Below are 27,416 nucleotides of genomic sequence, written 5' to 3'. Positions count from 1 at the left end.
TATGCTCTGAAGCCTTTGTTTTCTGGAAATGTCATGTTTAGGACTCACTCTAGTCCTGGATTCATCTTCTTCTCTGCTGCCTGTACATATATTATATCGCAGAACAGGAAATCAGGTAGTTTGGGATGTGACTGGCACATAAATCAAAGTGTACAACAAACACCTGTGTGTCGGAAATAAGTAAGACATCCTCCATCTGTAAGGATGTCTCAAGGCTGCAGATTTGCATATTAGCTGCTGCTTGGCCCATTGCAAAGGAAAGAGATGTTAAGTGTTAACTGTTTATATTCAGTGATTTAGCAGTTTCCTAATAGTCTCTTTTTTAATTAAACAACAGTTTATCAAAGAAGGTTAGAAGCTGCTGTGATCAATGAATGTCTTAAATTATCAGTTTTTGTTCTATTTGTTTAAACATCAATTATCATGTTTAGTAAAAGGCTTATGGTAGGCATCAGTACTAGACAAGTTATTTCTTGAACAGGTTTACTGGCATACCTATCCATACACCTGTACATAGAGCTTTCTTTGCCATCTGATACACAGGTTTTTCATGCATACGCATGCAAGCTTTCCCATTCATGTCTACTGGGATGTAAATGGTTGCACGGACACAGCCGCTAGTTCCTATTCGACAACCATAGAGGTGCGGGGGGGGTGTCACAGAATGCACACCAGCACTGGTATGGCCCTCAAATTGGGACCAGTGACTGTGTCCATGCAGCTGCTACATCCCAATAGACATAAATGAAAGTGCCTACATGCAGATGCATGGGATTAGCTGTGCATCTTGGGTATACACCCAAGTGAGATAGTCACCTTATACACCTGCCCAACCCTACAGCTCTGGGTTATACAAATGAAGCTATTAGAAGATTAATCATGATTGGCACATCTGATATTGTTATCTGCTGTCTTCCATGCAATCACTACCCAATGTAAAAAAACAATCAAAAGCTATATGTCATTCAGAGTACAGCCTTATAATGAATTACGTTTTCCTTCTACTAAGTTCCACAAAGTGTACAAAATAGGCATTGGTTTACTTGAAGCACAGAAGCACATCTGCGTCCCATTGGTATACTTGCCAACATTTCTACCCCAGTCCTTAGAAAACTGTCACCCCCTCCCACACATATCAAGCATTCATCCATAGATTAAGCTTACTTTCCAGAGAGTGCCGCCCTAGATCAAGCCAACTTTTTGGCTGCCACACCCTAATTATATGGGAACAGCCCACTCACAGCTTTGACTGTCTCTGTAAAAACCTTTGGTGAGTTTCTGCACATACTCATTAACTCAAATATGGATCATCCTGTGTTCTTTGGATACAGCACCATTGGGACAGAGCACAGAGAGGTGGGTCTGTCCTGGCAAATCTGGGACTGTTGGTATCTATCCATTGGGAAGGTTTTCTTTTACTTTTATGTCCAATATGGGAGAATTCCATACGTAGTTGTCACCCCAAGTGCCCCCACTGGAAGACTTCTCCTTTATTGCTGTTCTGGTGGCAACTCAAAAATTGTCTTTTCCCTCACTCCAGTAGCAATGGGTACCAGCACAAATGGAGAGGGCAAATGTCCCCACCCGAAATCTCATAGCATTTCTAACCCCTTCACCACTCTATTCAAAACTATTGCGCTGTTGTCAACATCAGGAAACCTGCCCTGAGGAATGCCATTCATTATGCAGTCATCACAGAAAGTGGCAGCAAAAAGGATGTAGTAAATCAACAGCACTAACAAGCAAAGCATGAAAAATGGCAAAAAACACTATCTTGTAAAAAATGCAAATGCTTTAGAAAACTAATGTCATTCAGTCAGAGTTTACATTAGGGAACATTATTTAGGTATTATATGTATTTATGTAGTGTTGACAATTTATGCAGCACTTTACATATATATCAGTCCCTTAAGGAGCTTACAGTCTCTGTTCTCCACATGTATACATACATATCTATTGCAAATCTATTTAGATGCCAATTCAAATTTGAGAAATATTTTAAAGCCAAAACTTCTTTTTAGTTTTGGATATAATGTTTTACTTTGTTTTGTCAAGGGACACATCAAAAGGATTTCCTTTCATTTCTCCTATAGACACAATAGAAAGTGAGGGGACATTTTTTCAAAGTGAGGGCAAATCCTCTCCTACGCTGTTGTCACTGAAAAAGGTGGAGAATTTCCCCAGCAGGGACACGAGCAGAAATAAAAATCTGACGGGGGCTCTGACCACTTCTTTTTCTGCCCAAAACAAAAGTTTTGCCTCTAGTTACACTGTAACTAAGGCTCCATTCACACAGAGGCAACTTTGGATCTGACTTCAAGTCGCCCCAAGTCGCCTGAAGTGACGCTACATGAAAAAATCAATGTAAGTGAATGGATCCGTCTTAATGCACACTACTGCAGTCGCTCCGACTTTAGAAAAGGTTCCCGTACTACTTCAATCCAACTAGAAGGCAACTTGTACCCATTGATTTCAATGGAAGTCGCCTCCAAGTCAGATCACCGTTTATACTGAGGCAACTTTACAGGAAGCCGAAGGGAAAGTAATTTACTCCACTAAACAGCCAGCCCCCTCCTTCTCACACACAGCTGATAAGCTCTGATTGGCCACTTGTAAAGTTCCCTGTCCTGGAGGCGACTTCAAGTTGTATTGTAAGTTGCCCCAAGTCGTGCTGTGATTCATACTCAAGTCGTGTCCAAGTTGCCTCCCAAAGTCGCGCTGGAAGTCGTGTTGCCCCTGTGTGAATGGGCTTTAAATCTAAAGTGATTGTAAAGTCTTGTTTTTTTTTCTCTAAAAAAACCAAACATGTTATACTTACCTGCTCTGTGAAATGGATTTGCACAGAGCAGCCCAGATCCTCCTCTTCTCTTGTCCCTCTTCTGTGCTCCTGGCCCCTCCCTCCTGTTGAGTGCCCCCACAGTAAGCAGCTTCCTATGGGGTCACCCAATCCGAGTCAAAGCTCCCTGTGACCATTCAGACACGGAGCCCCGGTTCGCCCCGCCCCTTCTTTCTCCTGATTGGCTAGCTGATTTTACTTGACAGCAGCGGGTTCTAATGGCGCTGCTGCTATATCTCAGCAAATCAGGAGTAGAGTCCCGGATGGCCGAGGCACTCGTGGACATCGCCGGAATGAGATGGGGCTCATGTAAGTATTGGGGGGGCTGGGGCGACTGCTGCACACAGAAGGTTTTTTTATCTTAATGCATAGAATGCATTAAGATAAGAAAACCTTCTGACTTTACAACCACTATACTATCAACATACTCACGAAGAGACTGAATAAAGCTACAGACAATAATGTACAAACCTACTTTAATTTAGACATCCATATATTTCAAACTGAATTTTGTGCAAAAACACTTTCATTTAAATACATTCTCCAATAGCCACAAGAGATATTAATATACTTCATGTGTACCAAATGCCTTTTCAATCCTCAATTTTTTTTTTTTTTTTTTGTAAAGTTAGCAGTGACACCATCACTGTGCTGCAAATTGCATGTGCAGAGGTCACAGCTGTGGGAGGGACCCTGCAGATTCCACCCACTACAACAGGAAGAGGTGGAGACAAAAACAGTCATCCTGCACAAGGAGAGAGAGGAGCGGCAACTGGTCTTTACTATAGGTAAAACTATTCAGTACAGGTTTCATGCTGCATACCTCTAGAAGCAATACACTAAAGACATCAAAGTGTAAATAAGAATACAACTGACTTTTGTATTTAGACAATACTTACTTAGCCTTGATATAAGCTTTTGGTAAAACTATTCACAACATTGGGCATTTTTTTTTCTCATAAATGACCTTCAGATACATCCGTTTATCCACGACAAGTGAATTTTCTGCATTTTACAAAGTGGCAGAGCTGGGCAGTCAGGACAGATGTTGTGGGAGTTGACAGAAGATGGTATTCAGCAGATGGCTGTGAGTATGTTTGGGATATTCATGTGCCACTCAATCTATGGATAGGATACAAACGCCATGTTCATGGGACATATGCCACGAGCCCGCCAGAGAAAACCCCCACCTCCTCTAGATTCCCTTATTTGTCACTGCAAATTCACAATGATTCATAATCCGCAAATTCTGTCGGAAAGTGTCAGCGGTCTCTGTTTTCTGTTCATCCTCGATTAAACGTCAACACGGATTTTTGGCTGTTAAAACACTCACGCAAAACAGTTTTGTTTTAACTTGCTTCTGTGAATCTAATTTGTAAGTGGAAATCAAAATAAATGCATGTAGTTCTTCTAAGTACAGATACAGAAAGCAGGAAGGAATCTTTCAGAAAAGGTGGGTTCCTTTCAGGATGGTGGTGTGTTTCAATCTGCCACTGAGACAAAGTTACATTAGCACAGTTGACAGTTCTGTCTGAGGTGTGATACTCTCAAGGTAGCACTATATGAAAGCATACCTGTGCCAACTGAATTATGTAAGCTGTCATTGATGGCCTCTGCTTTCTAAAATGCTTAGTGCCTGGATGTCATGATGACCCAATGGCTCAATATGTTCCAAGTCACTGATTACTATGAAGATTCGGAGTTTCAACTTCCCATGCTACATACTTGGTCTCCAAACAAAAAAAGTGAACACATGTAAGTGAACACAGTCTCTTAAAGTGTAATTTTCAATGTAAGTGAACAAATAATTTATGGAATTTTCACCCAGGTGCACCCTCTCCTTGAATCATGTGAAATGCTTGCTTACCAGAGATCTAGACTTCAAATTATAAGAGTCTAGACAAGTATGAGTTATTCACAGAAGATCTATTTGGTTCCCTCTGTTTAAGACTGAATAGGACAGTGTCATATCTGACAATGGAAATTGCTCCAACTCACAAACCATGTGGAAAAGAAAAATGGTCCACATAGTGTAAAACTGTATGTTAATTTATTAAAAGAAAATAATACTAAGAACACACAGAACTCCAGATAAAATCCAGCATGTAAAAAATCAATGGTTCCCGGGAACTAGTCCACACATAGACAGGCTTGACTTGCGTGATAACACAGAGGATCTATTCAGTTCCCTCTGTTTAGGCTGAATAGGATAGTGTCATGGCTGACAATGAAAATCTAACTCCACAAACCATAGGGACAGGCAACTCTGAAGTAACGTGTAGGGTGGAGTCCATGTCTGTGAAGTTATCACGCAAGTCAAGCCTGTCTACATGTGGACTACAAGAGATTGTGTTCACTTACATCATTTTTTGTGTTTGGAGACTAATATGAGGTGTTTATATATATGGACACTGTTTTCACTATTTTGATTGTTTTGAGCGGCAACTTATGTTATATTTATTTCTATCACCAACTGTCCTGTTGTGTTGTTACCAGCAGCTTATATTCGTTTTTTATTTTATTTTCAACTTTCTACCTGCACAATAATTTTCTTTATTTATATATACTTGGTCTACATTATTGTCTCAGAAAATAGCTCCTTTGCATTCACTAAAACTGGAGTAACCTGCCCTCCTGAAACTGTTCCAAGCAGTAAATACTAGATTTATTTGGTATCTGCTCACCTGAGCCTGCTTAAGCACAGTTACAATTCTTAAGCTCTGATAAAAGGGGAGTGTCCTTGGCCTCTGAAATGCATTGGTTTTATTCTGCTTTGAATCAGTTTATAATTAAATTACCTTGGACTGTGTGCCTGAGGGTAGTTCCTGTTTTGTGGAGTGCCACAGAACTGGAGCCAGTGTGCCCAATGACAACTTCAGTTACCCTTAGAAAATATGAATCCAGCGCCCTGTTTGTTCTTGTGTTCAGAAAGTATTAAAGTCAGACACAGTCAGGCAACTAGCAGTTTCAGAGGGAGGTCAACAGATATATTATCTGAACAGGAAGATATAAAAGAAACTGGTTGATTTACTAAAGACAAATAGACTGCATTTTTGCAAGTGCAGTTGCTCAGAGCTTAGTAAATGACGTAAAGCTTCAATTTACACAGAATACTGAATCACATGCATTTTTGCTTGCGCATGATTGGATGATGTAACTCAGCAGAGCTCTCTCTCTCATTTACTAAGCTCTGGAGCAGCTGCACTTGCAGGATGTAACTGCCCTTTCAAAAATGCACAGTCTTTTTGACTTTAGTAAATCAACCCCAGCAGACCTCAGTAATCAGTTTCCACCTGATACTGCCTGCTGGGAGGGTATTTAGGTCCTCCCCTACTAAGTGCCTCTCGTGTTTTGCTAGCTGCCAGTCTTACTGTCTGTTACTAGCTGTTATCCTGGTCCTGTACGCTGTACCCTGCTGCCTTGCACCTGCTCCCCCTTATTCCTGGTCCCAGTTTTGTTTCTCCCTTCCCATCTGCTCCCTGTACCTCAAGTTTTCCCCTGCTTTTTGGTGTTCCCCATTTCGTATACATTCTATATAATTAATTGTTAGTTATTAGTCAAGTACTCTGTCACTGGATTTTTTGGTTCACTTATATTTTCATGTTTGCTTTGTGCTGGTGTTTGGAAGGATTTTGTTTCACTGTAAATAAATCTCATATAAAGCATACATAGTCTGGTCCCAGTTTTCCGAGTGACAGCCTTGACTCAGAGGAAGTGGTTGTTATTAGATCCTGAAAACTGAGACTAGTAGCAGAAAAGAAGCATTGTTGGAGACTCAGTATTGTTTCTTTTTTTTTCTGAAAAATTTTATTAAAGATTTTAACAGACAATACAGAAATGTCAATATAAAAGGACACAGCTCCAACTGGAGTACAAACAATAGTTACATACCAATGACATAGTCAATAAGGTACTCCCTCCACAAGGTACAATTAACATTCCTAACATGAAAATACATAAAGTGCTCTTTGAGATGTCATTGCATTGCCATGTTTGTGTAAGGTAATTTAGGTGCCTATAGACATGTCAGTTATTAGACATTTGGGGCCTCTGGCAAGGTTCCTGTTCTGATTTTTGCTTGTTCTGCATATTGTGAGGGAAGTGGGAGAAGGAGCCGACTACTAAATCAGCCCATTATCCCAGAATCTCCGCCCGCTAGGAATTAGTTGGTGGGGTAAGGAAGAAAGAGAAAGATTAGGAAAAGAGGGGGGGGGGGGTGTATTGAAAGGCTAATGCAAGGAGAGGGGGTGGGATAACCACCAGCTACCCTCTCCATCTACTTCTGGTAGTGATGTATGTTGTATAAGAACCCATAATGCCTTCTGATTGTATCTACAAAGAGACCAATTGTGGAACACTGGCTATACATTGTCTTGTATCAGTTCTTGATATCCTTGAGAGTTTCAATATTTAAACCAGGCTTCCCATATATTTGAGAAACTGGAGATCCTATCTTGAGTGGTATAGATCAGCTACTCCATCGCTGCAATATGATTGATGCGTGACGCCCATTCTTTCATTGAAGGGGTCAATGTGGACCTCCAATGAACCGGCAAGCATAGTCTAGCAGTGTTAATAATATGCATAGCCACCAACGTATCTTTACCTGGGTATTTTGGAAAGATGAAGGAGGTACTGTGCTTGCTGGTGAAAACACCAGTGGGAGCAAAGAAATCATAGTCATCGAGTCAAGCACCTGACGCCAGTATGGCTGAATCAGTGGGCACATCCGCCATATGTGGAGAAAATTGCCCAAGTCCTGTCCACATCTCCAGCACCGATCTGAGACTGTTGGGATGAATTTATGAAGCAGATCTGGTGTCTTGTACTACCGTGTTTTCATTTTATACCCGTTTTCCTGGGTGTTCACATTCATTGAACCTTTGTGGATATACAAGTGGATGCGATCCCAGCTAGTTTCCGCTAGCACTGTGTCTAGTTTGGTCTCCCAAAATGCATGCTCTGTGCGCAAAGTATAAGGTTCCCCAAACACTGAGGCATAAAGCACTGAGATCACATGATTCTGGGGAGATGAGCTAGAGCACAGCGATTCAAAGACAGTAGGGGTTTTGTGAATCTTTCTCTGTCCGCTGGGTTATCCAGATAGTGTTTTAATTGTAGATAGGCCCAAAAAGGGAAGGCCTTGGTCAGAGATAGTGCTGCAAGCTCTTTCTGGCGGAGGAACCTGCCCCTGAATAAAAAATGTTTAGCTTGGATCTCTGTGTAGGGCCACTCAGCTGAAAAGTAAGCCTTAGCCATACCTGGAAGAAAGTCTGGGTTACCCTTAATAGGAGTGATCACGCAGTTTTTGGCTGAGAGTGCGTGGACTTTACAAGACCTTTCAAAGGCATAAAAAGTTGCCCCAATCAGAGTGAGTGTGACTGGATGTTGGGTGTTATGTGCTTTTTAGAGAACCAGGGGACTGAGCGGAATTCAACTCCTGCGATCAATTGCTCCAAGAGTACCCATCCCTTACATCGGATATGTATCCTCCAATCCACTACCCAAGCCAAATGAACAGCCCAAGAATATCTCTGCAGGTCAGGGAGGCTAATGCCACCACCAGACTTTGGTAACACAAGCTTCGCCCATACAATTCATGCTGCCTTGGTTCCTCATAGGAAAGCTCTGCACATTCTCTTATTTGCCGCAAAGAAGGAAGGTGGCAAATGGATCGGGATAATCTGCAGTTTATACAGAATGCGGGAAAGCACCATCATTTTTAGAATTGAGGCTCGTCCAAACCAGGAGACGGTGGGCACATCCCAGCTAGGAGGTCCTGCTGTATAATTTTCAGTTCCGTTAGCTCACCAGGTAGCTGGATATAGGTGATGGCATCCATCTTCCAGTGAAAGTGGATATTTTTCTGACATAGATGTACCAGCTTAGGGGGTAAAGAGACGTTCAGTGCAAAAGATTTTGAATAATTAATTTTTAAGTTGGAGCTGTTCTAGGACTTGCATCAGGTTGGGTAAGGACTTCAATGGGGATGAGAGGAAAAGCAGCATATTATCCGCAAAGGCAGCAAGCTTGTATTCCTGATGATGAACCTCAATGCCTTTTATGTTAGGATTTGCCCGGACGCAGCGCAAGAGAGGATCCAAAGTAAGGATATATAGTAAGGGAGAAAGGGGGCAGCCCCTTGCCAGGAAAAAGCCTTCACGTTGGGTGGAGGTAAGCCAGTGGTGTAGGTTTAGAGCTTTAATGGTATTGTCCTTGGCTTCTCTGCCAGGGACAAAGCCAAATTGGTTGAGACCCACCTAGGCAAGCACATGGTAAGACAATCGGGTTGCAAGGATCTTGGAGAATAGTTTGACATCCAAGTTCAGAAGTGAGATCGGTCGATAGTTGGCTACATTAGTGGGATCTTTATTCTCTTTTGGGATCACCAAGTTATATGCCTCTAATAGGCTTCCTGAAGAACTAGGGGTATCTGATAGGGTATTGAAGGCCTTGAGGAAACTTGGAGCCAAAAGATCTGCAAAGCTTTTGTAGTGATGTGCTGTGAAGCCATCCTGCCCTGGACTCATACCAGGCTTCGTGGCATTTAAGGCTTACTCCCATTCCTCTAACGACAGTGGGGCTTCAAGAGCCTGCCAGTCATTAACCGATACATTAATGGCTATACATGTGAAGAAAGTCTCTTATCAGATCCGATTGTGTATTTGCTGCTACTGGCTATGTTTATTCGATTTAATATCATACAGTTTGCTATAAAAGGCATTGTTTCTTTTTTTATCTTTCATTAAGGTTTTCATCAAAAACATTTTACTGTATGGGTTGTAAGGTGCAGCAACTTGTACCCCGCTCACCATGCTACCACTTAATTTCCTTGGTCACCTGCCCAGGAAATGCCTTGTACTCCCAAGTGTGAGAGAGCACATGACACTTCCCTTGTCTCCCACAACCTAGCTAACAGATCACAAAGCATGGTTGCTGTATACAATTCAACTTGCTCAGTAGTGGAAGATAAGTACACATACCTTATGCTCTATACAGTAGTGGTGCAGTTTTGCCTTAAGTACTCCCACTTACTGGTGTAAGTTTAAATAGATACATAGCCACTTAGCTTATGAAAGACCAAAGCCTTCTTCAAAGCACGAATTTTTAAAACCACATCTGATCTAAAGGTGAAAAGAAAAACTTTATAACATGGTCCAAATTGCCTCAAAGGCCACCTCCACCCACAACTGATATTTCCATTAATTGTACTGTAGTTCAATATCCATGCTAGCCTGTTAATTCAAAGTTTACTAATGGTGTCATGCTACTTGAATAGAGACAGACATCTATTTTTTGGCCCGACGCGAGAAGGAGAATATTTATAGTTACATCTTCCCACTGAATTCTTCAATATAAAAGAAAACAGCTAGTCATTCAATCTATTGGTGCCTAAAAGCACTGAAATATAATGACCTTTAACATGAACCATTAACATGTAACAGTGCAATACAAAATGTAATTTGGGTGTGGCTATTTTATATAATTATCTGCAAATGTCCAGGTGCAAAACAGTTTTGAGAACTCCCATACCTTTCTACTGCAGAATAAGAGAGTGAAAGAGATTGTCATAATACTAGCTCTAATTTTGCCTGTCTTTCCCTATGCTCTAATGCCCTGTACACACGGTTGGACTTTCCGAAGGAAAATGTACGATTGGATTTTGTTGTCGGAAATTCCGATCGTGTGTGGGCTCCATTGGGCTTTTTCCATCGGAATTTCCGACACACAAAGTTTGAGAGCTGAATATTTTCCGACAACAAAATCCGATAGTTTAAATTCCGATCGTGTGTAGACAAATCCGATGCACAAAGTGCCACGCATGCTCAGAATAAATTACGAGATGAAAGCTGTTGGTTACTGGCCCATTTATAGTCCCAACGTACGTGTTGTACGTCACCTCGTTCTGAACGATTGGATTTTCCGACAACGTTGTGCGACCGTGTGTATGCAAGACAAGTTTGGACCAAAATCCGAAGGAAAAAATCTGACGGATTTTGTCGTCAGAATGTCCGACCATGTGTATGGGGCATAAGAGCTGTCATCACAAGCCCAAGTCAGTGCAATCATTGTTCTGTTCAGTGTCTTCACTGTATCTGCAAACATAAAGAAGGAGCAAGGGTGATATTTACTCCATATACCTTTTGATTCAGTGTTTCTACCAGGAGTTTTAAAAAATTACTTTTATGTTGCAATACATACATGCAGTCACAGTAGATCACAAAGTGCAAAAAATCAGGCAGCCTTTGCAAATAGATTGCTACAGTACATAGAGCAAATGTCTCCAGACCAGGATTGAAAATAATCAATGGATTTAGAATCCCTCTTGATGTGCTTTCTGCTTTTCTCAGTATCGTGTAATGGGGGATATGCGACACTTAATTGAACAATGTAAGGGCTGCCTTTTTCTAGCAGTTTGTGATCTGTGATTACATTAGCGGCACACAGCACATTAAACATAATTTAAGACTCCATGCACTGAAGACATTAAATCAAAGGTATGTCCCAGAAAAGTCATGCTGATCTCAGTCCTATGGACAAGCTAAGGCTTCATGCACACTGGGTGTGGCAGAAAAAAAGTTCACACACAGCGTTTTTGTAGAAGTTTAGGCACGTTTAGGAGTGTTTAGCATTTTTTTATGCCAGAAAACTGCAAAGTGCAAACTAGAATTTTTTTTCTGCCTCTAAACATTGAGCTTATATGCCTCTAAATGTCCTAATGTGCATGGACACATAGAATAACATTGAGATTCTTCCAAAGCCAAAACACAAAATTCCTGTAGAAGCAGCGTTTTTTTAAAGCCACTGTGCATGGACCATAAATATACAGGATGAACGTAGCATGGAGCTGAGATGAGAGCTTTTAAAGCAATGGGAGAGAAAGGGCAGATGTGGGGGGGGGGGGGGGGGGGTCTACTTGCAAAGTTGCTTATTTTAAAAATACAGTTATCCTTTAAGAGAGAAAAAAAATAAAAAGTCAGATGCATTAGATATGGTTTCCTTAGGTCTCCCAATCTTTGCAAGCACTGTACTCAATTAAAGTCAATGTGTAAATATTATGCAAAGCAGGGCTTTCCAGTTGCAGGATACAGACCACCCCCAACCCCTTACAAATCACAAAAAGTTTTTCCAGCTTGTTGGAGAGTTCCTGTGGGTGCCAATTGATCTCTTTTTTTTTTTTTTTAAAAAGGAAATAATAATTCACCTTTAACATCCACCTTTATCCTCACGATAGAGCTTTGAGGCAGATGCCCTCAGCACAATGATGCTTTTACTGTTTCTGATGAGCCAGTGAAGGATCCACTGTATATGGCCTACATGGCAGCTGTAATCACTCTGTGTAAATGTAATATACTGTAGTAACTATAATGTGATATGAAGGGTCGAGAGCAAGCATCGGTATGAAGATAACTTGTGGCCATGGTTGCATTAGTCCTATTAAAAACCATGCATTATGCCATTATCCAATGTACACAAAGCTTACAATGGCTGGAGCACTTACATAAAAAAGCACTTCACCCTTGATTGTATATGATGGAGCTGCTGGCAGAGCTGAAGGCCTCACATGAGTAAAAGGAGACACGAGTTTCTCCGAATGACAAAAGCACCAGCCATGCCTGTATAAATGATACAGAGTCCATTTAAATTGTGAATTCTTATGCCAGCAGTACATTGTAGATTATGTTAATACTTTACTCCAGTCCAGTGGGAAGATCTATCATGGGAAATGCTGGCATTGCTTGATTTAATCTGCTAGCTGTTGGTAACCTGATATTCCAAGGAAACCTAATCCTGTGATATTGCAGGACATCGTTAGATGTCACTTCCCTGGACCTTGTCAACAAATTCCTCCTTTCTGGCTCCCTAAGGACTACCCTCAAGCCTCACGTTAGTTTCCTTCTCAACAATATGTTCTTTAAAGCTGAAGCCGGTCATGCGCATTACAATCTGATTGCATGTTTTTTTCCCATTTTATTAGATAGTGTGAGAGCCTACCTGATTGGATATAAATGAAATAGATTGTTTAGGTATACAGTATACAGTGATGCTTGTTTCTCCCCCCAAGTGGCTACATCATTAGAGTATCCCTGCAGAGATGCAGGGACACCCCTGGAAATGCTGAAGGCCAAATATCCTAGTGGTGCTTTTAAATCTGGAAAAGAGTAAAGACTCCATATAATGAATGTGTTAATGAACATTTAATACCTGTATTTTAAAGAGACAACATAGGGAATTCATCAAGACCATTGCATGCAGTCAGCATTCCCTCGCTCCTCTGCACAACAAATGTTGATGTCCACAAATCTGGCACATGGAGGATGGCACTGAGGCTGAGGTGTCTATATAGTCCTCAGTGCATGCTTAGCCCCTTGCTAACTAGGACGGCGTTGGCTGTGCAGCCAAAAGGGTCAAGACAGTAGATGACTTATCTCATGCTCAGTTGGTGGTAATTCTTTTTGGATCCTTTACAGCTGCAGCGACAATCCTAACTGTGGAAACTACCTAAATCTGGCGCATGTGTTGGTACTGGTACCATAACTGGCGCAAATATTTTATAACTTTTGGCACAGGCCATGTTAAAAGGGGCCAGACTTTGAGAAAAAAAAATTGTTAGTGCTGTACTGAATTCACCCAATGTCGTTAGGATTCTAATAGCAGTATCTTATTTAGAGAAACATTGCTGAGTAATTTTCCTGCAACCTCCAAACTGCCCTGGAGCTCATAGAGACAGACACATTCACTTTCCGTTAATATAAGACTTTAATGAGTGTGAAGACAGCACTGCTAATTAAAATGCAGTGGCTGGGTTATCCCTGTAGTTTTTTTTTTTTTTTTATAAATAAAAAAAAAAAAAAACAGAATCTATCTTCTCATTCATGTGAATATAAACCAAAGTCAATGTTAGGTTTTATGAACAGCTTTCCAAAAAAACACTCCCCCTAAGAATTGTTTTTCACACTCGATAATTTTTACTGTGCGATAGTATTAGTGTTTCTATTATCATTACCAATAATTGCATTACATATTACAGGGACAATCTACTCAAAATTAGGTAGGAGTCTGGTGGGGTCTTGTCACAAATTAGGTCAATTAAAACTGAATATATGATGAATACATACATAGGTTACCTTAAATAAGTAATTAATATCTAAATGATAAGAAAGTTGAAAGATACAAGAAACTGTAGTTATATGTAAGAATCTTAACTTCTGTAACAGTCTGGCTAATTCTCTCTCAAGCATCCCTGAAGGTCAGTGAGGCTGTCAATCAAATTAAAGCAGTTGTAAAGGCATTTATGAGCAGTTAAACTTAACTGCTCTGGGCAATGGTATTGCACAGAATGATTCCTTTACTTCCTCTTATCAGGTTCCCCACCAATGTTGTCTACTCCTCCTCTTTTCTCAAGTGCCCCCATAGCAAGCTCTGTGCTGTGGGGTCACTTGTGCGGTCACACTCCCAAACCAGGCTGTGTGCATCCATAGACACACACGGTGTGGCTCAACCCCCTTCCCTAGCTCCTTCCTTATGGGATTTGATTGACAGCAGCAGGAGTCAATGGCTCCAGCTGCTGCCTCTGTGAATTCAGGAAAAGAAAACAGTGCTCATGTAGATGGGCACAGCACTGGATTAAAAGAGGAGCCAGGTAAGTATTTAAGGGGTGTGTGTGTGTGTGTGTGTGGGGGGGTGGATCATGGAAGGTTTTTGTTTTAATTTTAAGGTTTTTTATCTTAATGCAATCTCTGAATTATGTCTTTAGAACCAGTTTAAAGCCCAATTGAACCATCTGTATTTATTATTATAATGGAGTCAAGCAGCATATACAGTAACTATGGGAGAGTTGGACTGGTGCCCTCAAACACAGGGCAGCAACCCAGATCTCCAGCAGTCAGACACGTCCCCCTGCAAGCTGCTCCAATCTACAGTGTTCTTGCTACCTGAGCAGCACTGTTGATTAGAGCAGTGGGTGGATATACTAGCAGACAATGATATATATATACTTACTATTAGAAAATAGCATGAAAACCTAGAAAAATGATGGTATAACACCATGACATATTTCTATACTCTCAAGAATAGCATAACATCAATAATGCTGTGAGCACAATACAGACACACTATTTTAATCTTAACACTAATTACTATTAATAGAGACACACAACTATCAGACACAGGGAAATTCTATTTCGCAACATAGCTAGATAATAATTATTGATAATTAGACATTCACTATTATCTGATATAAAATAGTCAGTCAACCACTGTTATTAGTTTTGGTTAGGACAGCTACATACCTATTCATTGCAACCTATTCACCAATTAACTACTGCCATATGGTGTGTTGGTAGCCCATTCAAAATAAACAGGTTGCCCAAATATAACAAGTTGATGTACAACACAACACACTTTGGTTCACATGATAACACAATGCAAAGCTAAGGTGTGAAGAGGGCCTTAGATTGGGAAAGGGTCAGGAGGATCTTTGTTGAGATTTTATTGCTGTCTGTGATCTCATTGGGAAGATTTTACAGAAGTTACAAGGGCAGAGCGGGAAGGTAAATCTTTTCAATGAGGACACAGACAGTAATGAAAACCTGGCAGTGACCTTAACATTGACAGTGACCCTACTATATGCAAAAAAGTGGTTTGGCTGGAGCTTCACTTTAGTAGTAAAATTAAAATGGAAAATGCACTGCAGGATAAAAGGGAATGGACATAAAATATAGATATTAGCCAATCAGAATTCTTGTTTAGCTTGCTATAAATCTGATAAGCAAAACTTGATTTTTGGCCATACACATTTCCCATTTTGCACTCACTTCCTTTTCTGGGGTCAAAGTTCCATGCATTGAGCTGCTCTCTTCCTGTATTTTCAGGTCACAGAAGCAGCAGTGGGGACCATTGGCTCCTGCTACTGTCAATTAAATCCTGTAAGCAGGGAGCTGGGGGCAGGGCAGAGCTCCAATATAAGTGTCTATGGATGCACATAGCACAGCTTGGGATCGTTCCCACAAGTGCCCTCACAGTACACAGCTTGCCATGGAGGCAATCAGAGAAGATAGGGAGCAGACAGGAGGTAAGGGACCATTCTGAGGTGGAGTGGACAGTGTTGGTGAGGAACCTGATAAGAGGAGGTAAAGGAACCGTTCTGTGCAATACTATTGCACTGAGCAGGTAAGTAAGTACATGTTTACTATTTTAATTAAAAAATGTCTTTACAACCACCACCAACCAGGGGGAAGGGCATTTCCCTCACTTTGGAGAGATTTCCATATACTTCCTGTTGTGTCTCTGTGGAAGAAAGGGAAGAGAAATCTCTTCTCGCTATCAATTATAGGATATTACAAATGTTACTATATTACTTTTTGACTTTGCTTGAGTTGCAGCTACTTAGATTGTCCCAGTATTCAAATTCAGTTGGCTTTTTAGTGCTAAATGGTGAAATCTGATTGGTGGTTACGGGCAATGTCATGCTCATTTTACTATGTTCCCTGATACAAGATATCCAAACTGGTTATTGCACAATGGAATTGTTTCTAGAATGGCCCTTCCTAACCTTTGTAACATGGAGGAACCCTTAAAATATCTTTCTGATTTTAGCTAAGTTCATGTTAATTACATTAGTGTGATTGTCACTGGGAAGAATATTTCTTCCATGTTTGATCAGAATTCCCTCAGATAGTTAAAAAGAGCATTGTTGTCAGTGGTTACTTATCTGGGAGGCAGACATTGCTTAGAGAACCCCTAGCAACCTCTGTAGGAACCCTAGTTGAGAAAGGCTGTTCTAGACTAATAAGCAATGTTAGTTTACTTTAACTTACTGCTTCTAGGTCTAGGTTTCCTCTAACCTGAATGACTAAAAACCTTCTTAGATAAGATGTGAATAAACTACAAGAAGCTCTTAGCTCCCTTCCAAAATATGACTTTAATGAGCACCTGTCACCTAAGCATAATGGAAACAGCTGCTCCTTGCCTAGTGCTTTAGAAGATAGATACATTAATTGTCTTTAGCAACACTGCCATATCATGAAGCAAAACAGCTGACAAACAAGTCATACTAGTCACAAAATGGATGAGAGATGCACTTATAATCATGGCTAAGTTGAGCCAATGGCTACAAGCAATGCTTAATGGTCAGCCATGCCCAAAGCCTATATTTTAAAGGGTTGTGCAGATGTTGGCATACTAAATTGCATGCTAGCTACTAGAACTTTTGAGAGCTCCATAATTGAGCTATTCCCACCAAATCTGCCACAAAATCAAATGATGGCGTCACACTCCCCCAATGGACTCTCCATTATAAAAAATAACATGAGGATTCTCTCTGAGACAGTGGTACCTTCAATATGGCTTCATGGTTAAAACAGAATTTACCACAGAAAAATCATCTTGTTTTTGAAGATGTCAAAGTAGGTAAAAACCAGGGGGTGGTTCAATGTAACAATTCCCTCTTGAGACTAAAATGCTTGCTTTGGGTGATGAGAGCCTTTAAGCCAGTTCTAATTATTCTTTACATATGGTACTACTTTAAAGAAAATGTATGGTTCACCACTGGAACACTTTTACGACTCATGACCACCAAGCTTGTAATTGCACTTAGTCAACACTTGGGAGCTCACTACCATCACATCATTAAAGCATATTCTGGTACATATGCTTGCAACTCTAATCATTATAACTCTCTTTTTGATATTTAGTAGTGTGAAAACACAAGGGACAAACCTAAGATATGTCCATGCACCATTTTAATTGCGAGATGCAGAAACAAGTACACAGATTTGTAAAGGGGAGGGGGGATACACCAACAGAGAACTAGGGCCATCTATTTTAAAACACATTGCTGTTGTCGATAGCTGTCAGGACACGTAAACAGATGCAAAAGACCCCATTTATTTTGTGTACACATATGTAATGAAGTTCAACGCCTAATGACTATTGCAGAACAATGTCAAATTAACTACTCGCCCTTTCAGGCAGTTTGCCACTAATTTGCAAGCTCGTGACCACAACAAACCATTAATGAGCTGAAGACAATATAAAGATATGTCATATTCTGAGCAATACATTCACATTATCTACTACAGAGACAAACAGAGCAGGTATAGGCTTATGATCTGGTGATATATACCTGGGGGATGATGCGATGCATATATATATATATATATATATATATATATATATTGGGTGACAGAAGCTCTATTAGAGCAGGATAACTACAGAATATATGGAGCTGGCCATATTTAGCTATGGCTGATCTTTTGATAAGAATTCCTGGCTTAGCTGTTGGTATGCCAGTGACATATGTCAAGGCTGTAAGGTTTATGCTGGTGTCATGTGTCAGGGATGCAAGAGGCATCTTAGTGGGATGCTGTTTGATATAGGATGCTGACTCGTGAAAAGACTGCTGTATGCATTTGTTAGCAGAAATTCTTTATGCATTGCTACATCCAGAGATTTTTTACTCTTGTCTTGTATCTTTTCAGCAGATTAGTATGTATCATACTGTATAAGGAACTGACATTTCTAATGGTGGTCATACATGCATCGATACATTATTACTTTTTTCCCTATCAGTGTCTTCTGATCAGAATAATCAATTGATAAATATAACAAAATTACAGGTTTCAATCGATAGAAGGAAGATATAATCTTGAGTAATCAATCACATCTGCATTTTAATATCAAAATCTCCTAATCAGATCTATCTCACTGCATCCGATATTAAAAAATAATATTCCTCCCTGACTGATTGCATCTGGTCTATATCGAGTTTTGGTTGATGACAAGGCAAGTTACAGCTGCTTAATCATTTATCGATCCAATCGAATGATAAAATTGAGGCATGTGTGTCTGCCATAAGGAGGACCTTGCTGAATTTTTTCAAGGATGCATCATGTGTGGTTCAGCTCCAGTGCCATATATGCCACTGCTGTGTCGCTCAAGGTGCATGTTGTTTACCTGTCTGGCTGCACCATGTATGTCGCTGATACCCCTTGCCATGCTTAGAATAGCATAATCTGATGTCACAGGGCTGTGAAACGTATGGGGGTGACATTGCTCTCATCCTGGTGGAAGTCATTAGCATGTTAGAAACGGTAGCCAACATCTAGATGGGTGCTGAGTTCTATGATGTAGCTGAGCCTGCATGGGTTCATGGTGCTGACCAGTTGGTGTTGTCCTTGACCATGGTGCTGAATTGCCGGCACTGTCTATGGGTACTGTCCTTGGTGCTGAAATACCAGTACTGTATATGGGTTCCCCTGTCCAATCTGCTGAATTACCAGTACTATATATAGGTGACTCTGTCCATGGTGCTGAATTACCTGTACTGTACATGGGTGGCTCAGTCCATGGTGCTGAATTGTCGGCACTATTTATATGTGACTCTGTCCATGGTGCTGAATTGTCGGCACTATTTATATGTGACTCTGTCCATGGTGCTGAATTGTCGGTACTATATATAGGTGACTGTCCATGGTGGTGAATTGTCGGTACTGTATATAGGTGACTCTGTCCATGGTACTGAATTGTCGGTACTGTATATAGGTGACTCTGCCGATGGTACTGAACTGTCGGCATTGCATATAGGTGCCTCTGTCCATGGTGCTGAATTATCGGTATTATATATACAGGTTGCCTCTGTCCGTTGTGCTGAATTTATGGCACTGTCTACGAGTGTTCCTGTTCATGGTGCTTATCAGTGGACTCTGTCAGTTCAGCACCATGGACAGGGACAGCCAGAGACGGGCTCAGCCACAACATGGAGTCAGCAATCATCTGCGTGCAGGGAATGTCAGAGACAGCCAGAGGAAAGAGACAGAGACGCCTAGACAACCCAATGCAGAGCACTCCAAGAGAGGCTAAAACCTCCCAGGACACAGAAGACAGCATAGGAGAGATCAGGAGACAACCTGACCAAAGACAATCTAGAGAAAAAAAACAAAAACAAAAAACACTGCCAAAGCCTAATCCCACAGATGTTATGTTCTAACAGGGCACAACCCTGACAGCAAGACATGTACAATCCAGAAAGACATGGCCATCCTGAGCAGAAAGAGACAACTTAGCCTCGAAAAGAGCTATAAAGAGGCAACCTGGCCGTGCTCAGAGCCTAGAAAGAGACAAGAAGGTGGGCACTGCGGTGTGTGGCACAGAGCTGCACCTACCTTCATCTGGGCTCTCTCTGCGCCATGCCATCCAACCTGGTGCCAGCGCCGGCCGCCCCTCCTGCATCAGCAGCAGCAGCGCCCCTCCAGCCTCAGGAAAGCAGCTGGCACGGAGGGGGCATTCAAAGGGCAAAAGCGGCTCCATCCATAGCTCCAGCGCCCGGCTCCGTGATTCCATCCAGTGGCATCCTGCTGCCCCCCCAACCGCACCCCACGCTGCCTCGCAGCTCCCCGAGAGGCAGGAGATGGGCGCTCATCCGACCCCCGGGAGGAGTCCTGTGCCGGAGCCAACCTCGTCCAATCCTCCGATCGGTGAGTCTGGGTGGAGGGGCCGGGGAGGATGGAGGTGACGGGGAGGGAGGAGGCGGATGGGGATGGGAGGGAGGAGAGGAGGAGGAGCACCGACACTCTTCAGCACTGCACCACATACATACATGTGCGGAGAAGAGTACACTGGTCAGCTGTCTATCTATCTGTATATCTATTTTATCTAGCTATCTATACACAAACACAACTAGGTACAAAGAGACACAATACACACACACACACACACACACACACACACACACACAGATCTCTCTCTCTCTCTCTCTCTCTCTCTCTCTCTATATATATATATATATATATATATATATATATATAAATATAAATATCTATATCTATATCTTTATATATATATATATATATATATATATAGATAGATAGATAGATAGATAGATATAGATCGGATCGATAGATAGATAGATATCTGTCATATATATATATATATATATATATATATATATATATATATATATATATATATATATATATACACAATATCTCACAAAAGTGAGTACACCCCTCACATTTTTATAAATATTTTATTATATCTTTTCAAGTGACAGCACTAAGAAAATGACACTTCGTTAAAATGTAAAGTAGTAAGTGTCCAGCTTGTATAACAGTGTAAATTTGCTGTCCCCTCAAAATAACTCAACACACAGCCATTAATGTCTAAACCGCTGGCAACAAAAGTGAGTACACCCCTGAGTGAAAATGTCTAAATTGGGCCCAAAGTGTCAATATTTTGTGTGGCCGCCAATATTTTCCAGCACTGCCTTAACCTTCTTAGGCATGGAGTTCACCAGAGCTTTACAGGTTACCACTGAAGTCCTCTTCCACTCCTCCATGATGACATCACGGTGCTGGTGGATGTTAGAGACCTTCGCTCCTACACCTTACGTTTGAGGATGCCCCACAGATGCTCAATAGGGTTTAGATCTGGAGACATGCTTGGCCAGTCCATCACCTTTAGCAAGCTAGTGGTTGTCTTGAAGTTGTGTTTGGGGTCGTTATCATGTTGGAATACTGCCCTGTGGCTCAGTCTCCAAAGGGAGGGGATCATGCTCTGCTTCAGTATGTCACAGTACACATTTGCATTCACAGTTCCCTCAATGAACTGTAGCTCCCCAGTGGCAGCAATCATGCAGCCCCAGACCATGACACTCCCACCACCATGCTTGACTGTAGGCAAGACACACTTGTCTTTGTACTCTACACCTGGTTGCCGGCCACACACGCTTGACACCATCTGAACCAAATAAGTTTATCCTGGTCTCATCAGACCACAAGACATGGTTCCAGCAATCCATGTCCTTAGTCTGCTTGTCTTCAGAAAACTGTTTGTGGGCTTTCTTTTGCACCATCTTTAGAAGAGGCCTCCTTCTGGGACAAGAGCCATGCAGACCAATTTGATGCAGTGTGCGGCATATGGTCTGAGCACTGACAGGCTGACCCCCACCCCTTCAACCACTGCAGCAGTGCTGGCAGCACTCATACGTCTATTTCCTAAAGACAACCTCTGGATATGATGCTGAGCACGTGCACTTAACTTCTTTGGTCGACCATGGTGAGGCCTGTTCTGAGTGGAACCTGTCCTGTTAAAACGCTGTATGGTCTTGGCCACCATGCTGCAGCTCAGTTTCAGTGTCTTAAAAAATATGTAAAAAGTGTGGCGCTATAAACTCAAAAAAGGATTTATAGTAACGTATGTGACATATCTCGGGTCAAAAGTAATAAATTGATAAACTATTCAGTTACATGTGATATGAAGAACCAAATATCACCTATATAGTATACAAAAGGTGTGAACCAATGTATGAGGAAATTTTCCAGTATCAATACAAATTAAGAATAATATATTGTGTATACACTATACCATATACCAAAAGTCATATATATAAACATATAAATTAATCAAAACATGTGTATAACAAGACATGTGAAAAGTGATAACAAATAAATAAATAATAAAGTCCAAAAAGATGAGTTGGCACCACCAGGAGCCAGCAAGTTAAAGTCCACCAACAGTGTAAACAAGAAGAAGGAGTGAAGAAGCCACCACCTAGTGTCATAGGGGGCTTATCAGATGCAAATGACTTGGAGTGGCATATGCCGGCCAAGTCATAACAGGCTATGAGACCAACGGGTCGCACAAGTGTAGTATTTTAGATGCCCATATTGAATTGAAGTTTGGAACAGAGATATATGAAGAGGCTATGTAGAAGCAACCAGAATTCCCGGGAAAGGCAATAATGATAGGGAAAAGCCGTCACCTGAAGATCTAAAGGCTTACCAGAGGTTGTTGACCTGGAAAGACTTATGTCAACCAAGTCAAATGGGCATAATGATCAACTGGTCGGAAAGGTATTCCCCTTTAACGTATCCTCAAAATACTTCAAATTAGGGCAACTGCTTGGCGTCCACAGTGAATCTCAACACAGTAATAGGATTAATATCTCAATGGAAGGCCGCAAATGGGTATACACATGTCATGTGAGAAATAGATGAAAAAGACTCACATAGCGTAATAACGTAGGTACTGGTTTATTAATAAACTATAAACAAACTCACATTTTCGTAGATCATCAACAGTTTCAAAGATCAAGTAGCGGTAATGGTGAGGGGTCCACCCAACATGTAAATGACTGATTAGCAATTTGTATTACCAAGCAAATGAACAGGTGGACCTAATAAAGTGAAAGGTGAGTGTATTTCTAAAGGTGCTATTGAGATGAGATTTTCACCACATGTCGGTAACAACCAATGCAATTCATACATACAAAGAAACCAAAACAAATAAGTTCAGAAATTAAGTAGTTATGTGCAATAAAAATGGAATGACACAGGGAAAAAGTATTGAACACATTAACTGTAAGTTATTTAATACTTCGTACAAAATCCTTTGTTGGTAACCACTAGGGATGAGCCGAACACCCCCCTGTTCGGTTCGCACCAGAACATGCGAACAGGAAAAAAGTTTGTTCGAACACGCGAACACCGTTAAAGTCTATGGGACACGAACATGAATAATCAAAAGTGCTAATTTTAAAGGCTTATATGCAAGTTATTGTCATAAAAAGTGTTTGGGGACCTGGGTCCTGCCCCAGGGGACATGGATCAATGCGAAAAAAAGTTTTAAAAACGGCCGTTTTTTCAGGAGCAGTGATTTTAATAATGCTTAAAGTCAAACAATAAAAGTGTAATATTCTTTTAAATTTCGTAGCTGGGGGGTGTCTATAGTATGCCTGTAAAGGGGCGCATGTTTCCCATGTTTAGAACAGTCTGACAGCAAAATGACATTTCAAAGGAAAAAAGTCATTTAAAATTACTTGTGGCTATTGCATTGCCGGTCCGTTCATTGTTCATTGATAAAAACAGCATTGGAATTCCCCACAGGGGAACCCCAAACCAAAATTAAAAAAGAAAAAATGACGTGGGGGTCCCCCTAAATTCCATACCAGGCCCTTCAGGTCTGGTATGGATATTAAGGGGAACCCCGGCCAAAATTTAAAAAAAAAAAAAGACGTGGGGGTCCCCCTAAATTCCATACCAGACCCTTCAGGTCTGGTATGGATTTTAAGGGGAACCCCGCACCAAAATAAAAACGGCGTGGGGCCCCCCCAAAAATCCATACCAGACCCTTATCCGAGCACGCAACCTGGCAGGCTGCAGGAAAAGAGGGGGGGACGAGAGAGCGCCCCCCTTCCTTAACCATACCAGGCCACATGCCCTCAACATTGGGAGGGTGCTTTGGGTAGCCCCCCAAAACACCTTGTCCCCATGTTGATGAGGACAAGGGCCTCATCCCCACAACCCTGGCCGGTGGTTGTGGGGGTCTGTGGGCGGGGAGGCTTATCGGAATCTGGATAAGCCCCCCAGATCCCAGCCCCCCCGTGTGAAATGGTAAGGACCATTTCACTAAAAAACTGTCAAAAATGTTAAAAATGACAAGAGACAGTTTTTGACAATTCCTTTATTTAAATGCTTCTTCTTTCTTCTATCTTCCTTCATCTTCTTCTTCTTCTTCTTCTTCTTCTGGTTCTTCTGGCTCTTCTGGTTCTTCCTCCGGTGTTCTCGTCCAGCATCTCCTCTGCGGTGTCTTCTATCTTCTTCTCCTCAGGCCGCTACGCACCCATGGCATGGGGGGAGGCTCCCACTCTTCTCTTCCTCTTCTTCTCTTCTTCATCTTCTTCTCTTCTTCTCTTCTTCTCTTCTTCTCTTCTTCTCTTCTTCATCTTCTTCTCCGGGCCGCTCCGCATCCATGCTGGCATGGAGGGAGGCTCCCACTGTGTGACGCTTCTCCTCTTCTGACGGTTCTTAAATAACGGGGGGGGGGGGCGGGGCCACCCGGTGACTCCGCCCCTCTCTGACGCACGGTGACTTTACGGGACTTCCCTGTGACGTCACGGGGAATGCCACAGGGAAGTCCCGTCATGTCCCGTGCATCAGAGGGGGCGGGGTCACTGGGTGGCCATGCCCCCAATTATTTCAGAACCGTCAGAAGAGGAGACGCGTCACACAGTGGGAACCTCCCACCATGCCAGCATGGGTGCGAAGCGGCCCGGAGAAGAAGATGAAGAAGAGAAGAAGAGAAGAAGATTAAGAGAAGAGCGGGAGCCTCCCCCCATGTCATGGGTGCAGAGCGGCCCGAGGAGAAGAAGATAGAAGACGCCGCATAGGAGATGCTGGACGAGAACACCGGAGGAAGAACCAGAAGAAGAAGAAGAAGATGAAGGAAGATAGAAGAAAGAAGAAAGAAGAAGCATTTAAATAAAGGAATTGTCAAAAACTGTCTCTTGTCATTTTTAACATTTTTGACAGTTTTTTAGTGAAATGGTAGGGGTACTTTGTACCCCCTTACCATTTCACACGGGATCTGGGGGTCCCCTTGTTAAAGGGGGCTTCCAGATTCCGATAAGCCCGCCACCCACAGACCCCCACAACCACCGGCCAGGGTTGAGGGGATGAGGCCCTTGTCCTCATCAACATGGGGACAAGGTGTTTTGGGGGGCTACCCCAAAGCACCCTCCCAATGTTGAGGGCATGTGGCCTGGTACGGTTCAGGGGGGGTGCTCTCTCATCCCCCCTCTTTTCCTGTGGCCTGCCAGGTTGCATGCTCGGATAAGGGCCTGGTATTGAATTTAGGGGGACCCCCACGTCATTTTTTTTTTTAATTTTGGTTCGGGGTTCCCCTGTGGGGAATTCCCATGCCATTTTTATCAATGAACTTTTATGTGTATTGTCGGACCGGCAATGTAATAGCCACGAGTAGTTTTAAATGACTTTTTTCCTTTGAAATTTTGCTGTCAGACTGTTCTAAACATGGGAAACATGCGCCCCTTTACAAGCATACTATAGACACCCCCCAGCTACGAAATTTAAAGGAATATTACACTTTTATTGTTTGACTTTAAGCATTATTAAAATCACTGCTCCTGAAACAATGTCTGTTTTTAAAACTTTTTTTTGCATTGATCCATGTCCCCTGGGGCAGGACCCAGATCTCCAAACACTTTTTATAACAATAACTTGCATATAAGCCTTTAAAATTAGCACTTTTGATTGCTCCCATAGACTTTTAAAGGGTGTTCCGTGGCATTTGAATTTGCCGCGAACACCCCAAATTGTTCGCTGTTTGGCGAACTTGCGAACAGCCGATGTTCGAGTCGAACATGAGTTCGACTCAAACTCGAAGCTCATCCCTAGTAACGACAACTTCAAGATGCCTCCTCTATGGAGAAACTAGTTGCATGCATTGCTCAGGTGTGATTTTGGCCCATTCTTCCACACAAACAGTCTTCAAATCTTGAAGGGTACATGGACCTTTTCTATGAACTCTGATCTTTAGTTCCTTGCATAGATTTTCTGTTGGATTCAAGATTTCTATCAAGAATGTTTTGGTACATGTTTGCATTCATCCTTCCTTCAACAATATGAAGCTCGCCAGTATCATATACACTGCTCCCAAACCGCCCCAGAGATGCTGCCTGCAAGCGCACCACCCCAGTGTGAAAGCACTCAGGTTTTCACATTGGGGAGGCATGAGAGGCAATTTTCAGGTGCTAATTTTAGCGCTAAAATGCCTGAAAAGTGCCTCAGTGTGAAAGGGGTCTAATTGTTGTGTAGCAAATTTCAAATGAGCTTCAACATGCTTTTTCTTCAGCAATGGAGTCTTGCATGGTTAGCGTGCATACAAGCCATGTCTGTTGAGTGCCTTACTTATTGTTTTCTTTGAAACAATTGTACCTGCTAATTCCAGGTCTTTCTAAAGCTCTCCACAAGTTGTCCTTGGCTCTTGGACAACTCTTTTGATAATTATTTTCATTCCTCTGTCAGAAATGTTGCAAGGAGCACCTGGTCATAGCCGGTTTATGGTGAAATTATGTTCTTTCCACTTACGAAATATGGCCCCAACAATGCTCACTGGAACATTAAGACGTTTAGAAATCCTTCTGTAACCAATGCCATCAGTGTATTTTGCAACAATAAGGTTGCAAAGGTCTTAAAAGAGCTCTTTGCTTTTACCAATCATGAGAAGTTTTATGTGTGATACTTGGTAATGAGACACCTTTTTATAGGCCATAAGTTGAGACTGAACCAGCTGATATTCATTTGCACTGACAAGGGGCAGGGTTGTTTTCTAATTACTGATATATTGCAGCTGGTGTCTTGGCTTTCCATGCTTTTTTGCACCTCACTTTCTTCATATGTTCATTACCTTTTTCCTGTGTCATTCCCTATCTTAATTTTTGAATGTATTTGTTTTGGTGTCTTTGTTTGTATGGATTGCATGGGTTGTTACTGACATGTGGTGAAAGTGTAATGTCAACAGCACCTTTAGAAATATATTTACCTATAAGTGTTTCATACTTATTTTACCCGCTGTATGTACATATAACTTTATGACAGGTGAAGTGAATAACATTGAATGTCCTGTGACTATAGTATGTGAACGTGTGGGATATATTAGGCAGCAGGTAAACATTTTGTCCATGAAGCTGACATATTGAGAGCACATAAAATGGGTAGGCGTAATGCTGCATACACACGGTCGGACTTTTCGTCTGCAAAAGTCCGACGGACGCTGACGG

General features: G+C 41.7%; 1 protein-coding gene across 1 annotated transcript in view; it reads right to left on the bottom strand.

The window, feature by feature from the left end:
* LRFN1 (leucine rich repeat and fibronectin type III domain containing 1) overlaps positions 1-20,366 on the bottom strand; it is a 245,222-nt gene extending 224,856 nt beyond the window's left edge. Inside the window, exon 1 of the mRNA XM_073598787.1 lies at positions 20,002-20,366. The gene's annotated coding sequence lies outside the window, so the exon portion shown is untranslated. The remainder of the gene's footprint in view (positions 1-20,001) is intronic.
* Positions 20,367-27,416: the final 7,050 nt, after the last annotated feature.

Source organism: Aquarana catesbeiana, linkage group LG09, assembly GCF_042186555.1.
Source record: "Aquarana catesbeiana isolate 2022-GZ linkage group LG09, ASM4218655v1, whole genome shotgun sequence".
Lineage (NCBI taxonomy): Eukaryota > Metazoa > Chordata > Amphibia > Anura > Ranidae > Aquarana > Aquarana catesbeiana.
Note: the sequence above shows the minus strand (reverse complement) of the source record. Positions and strands in the feature narration are given on the sequence as shown.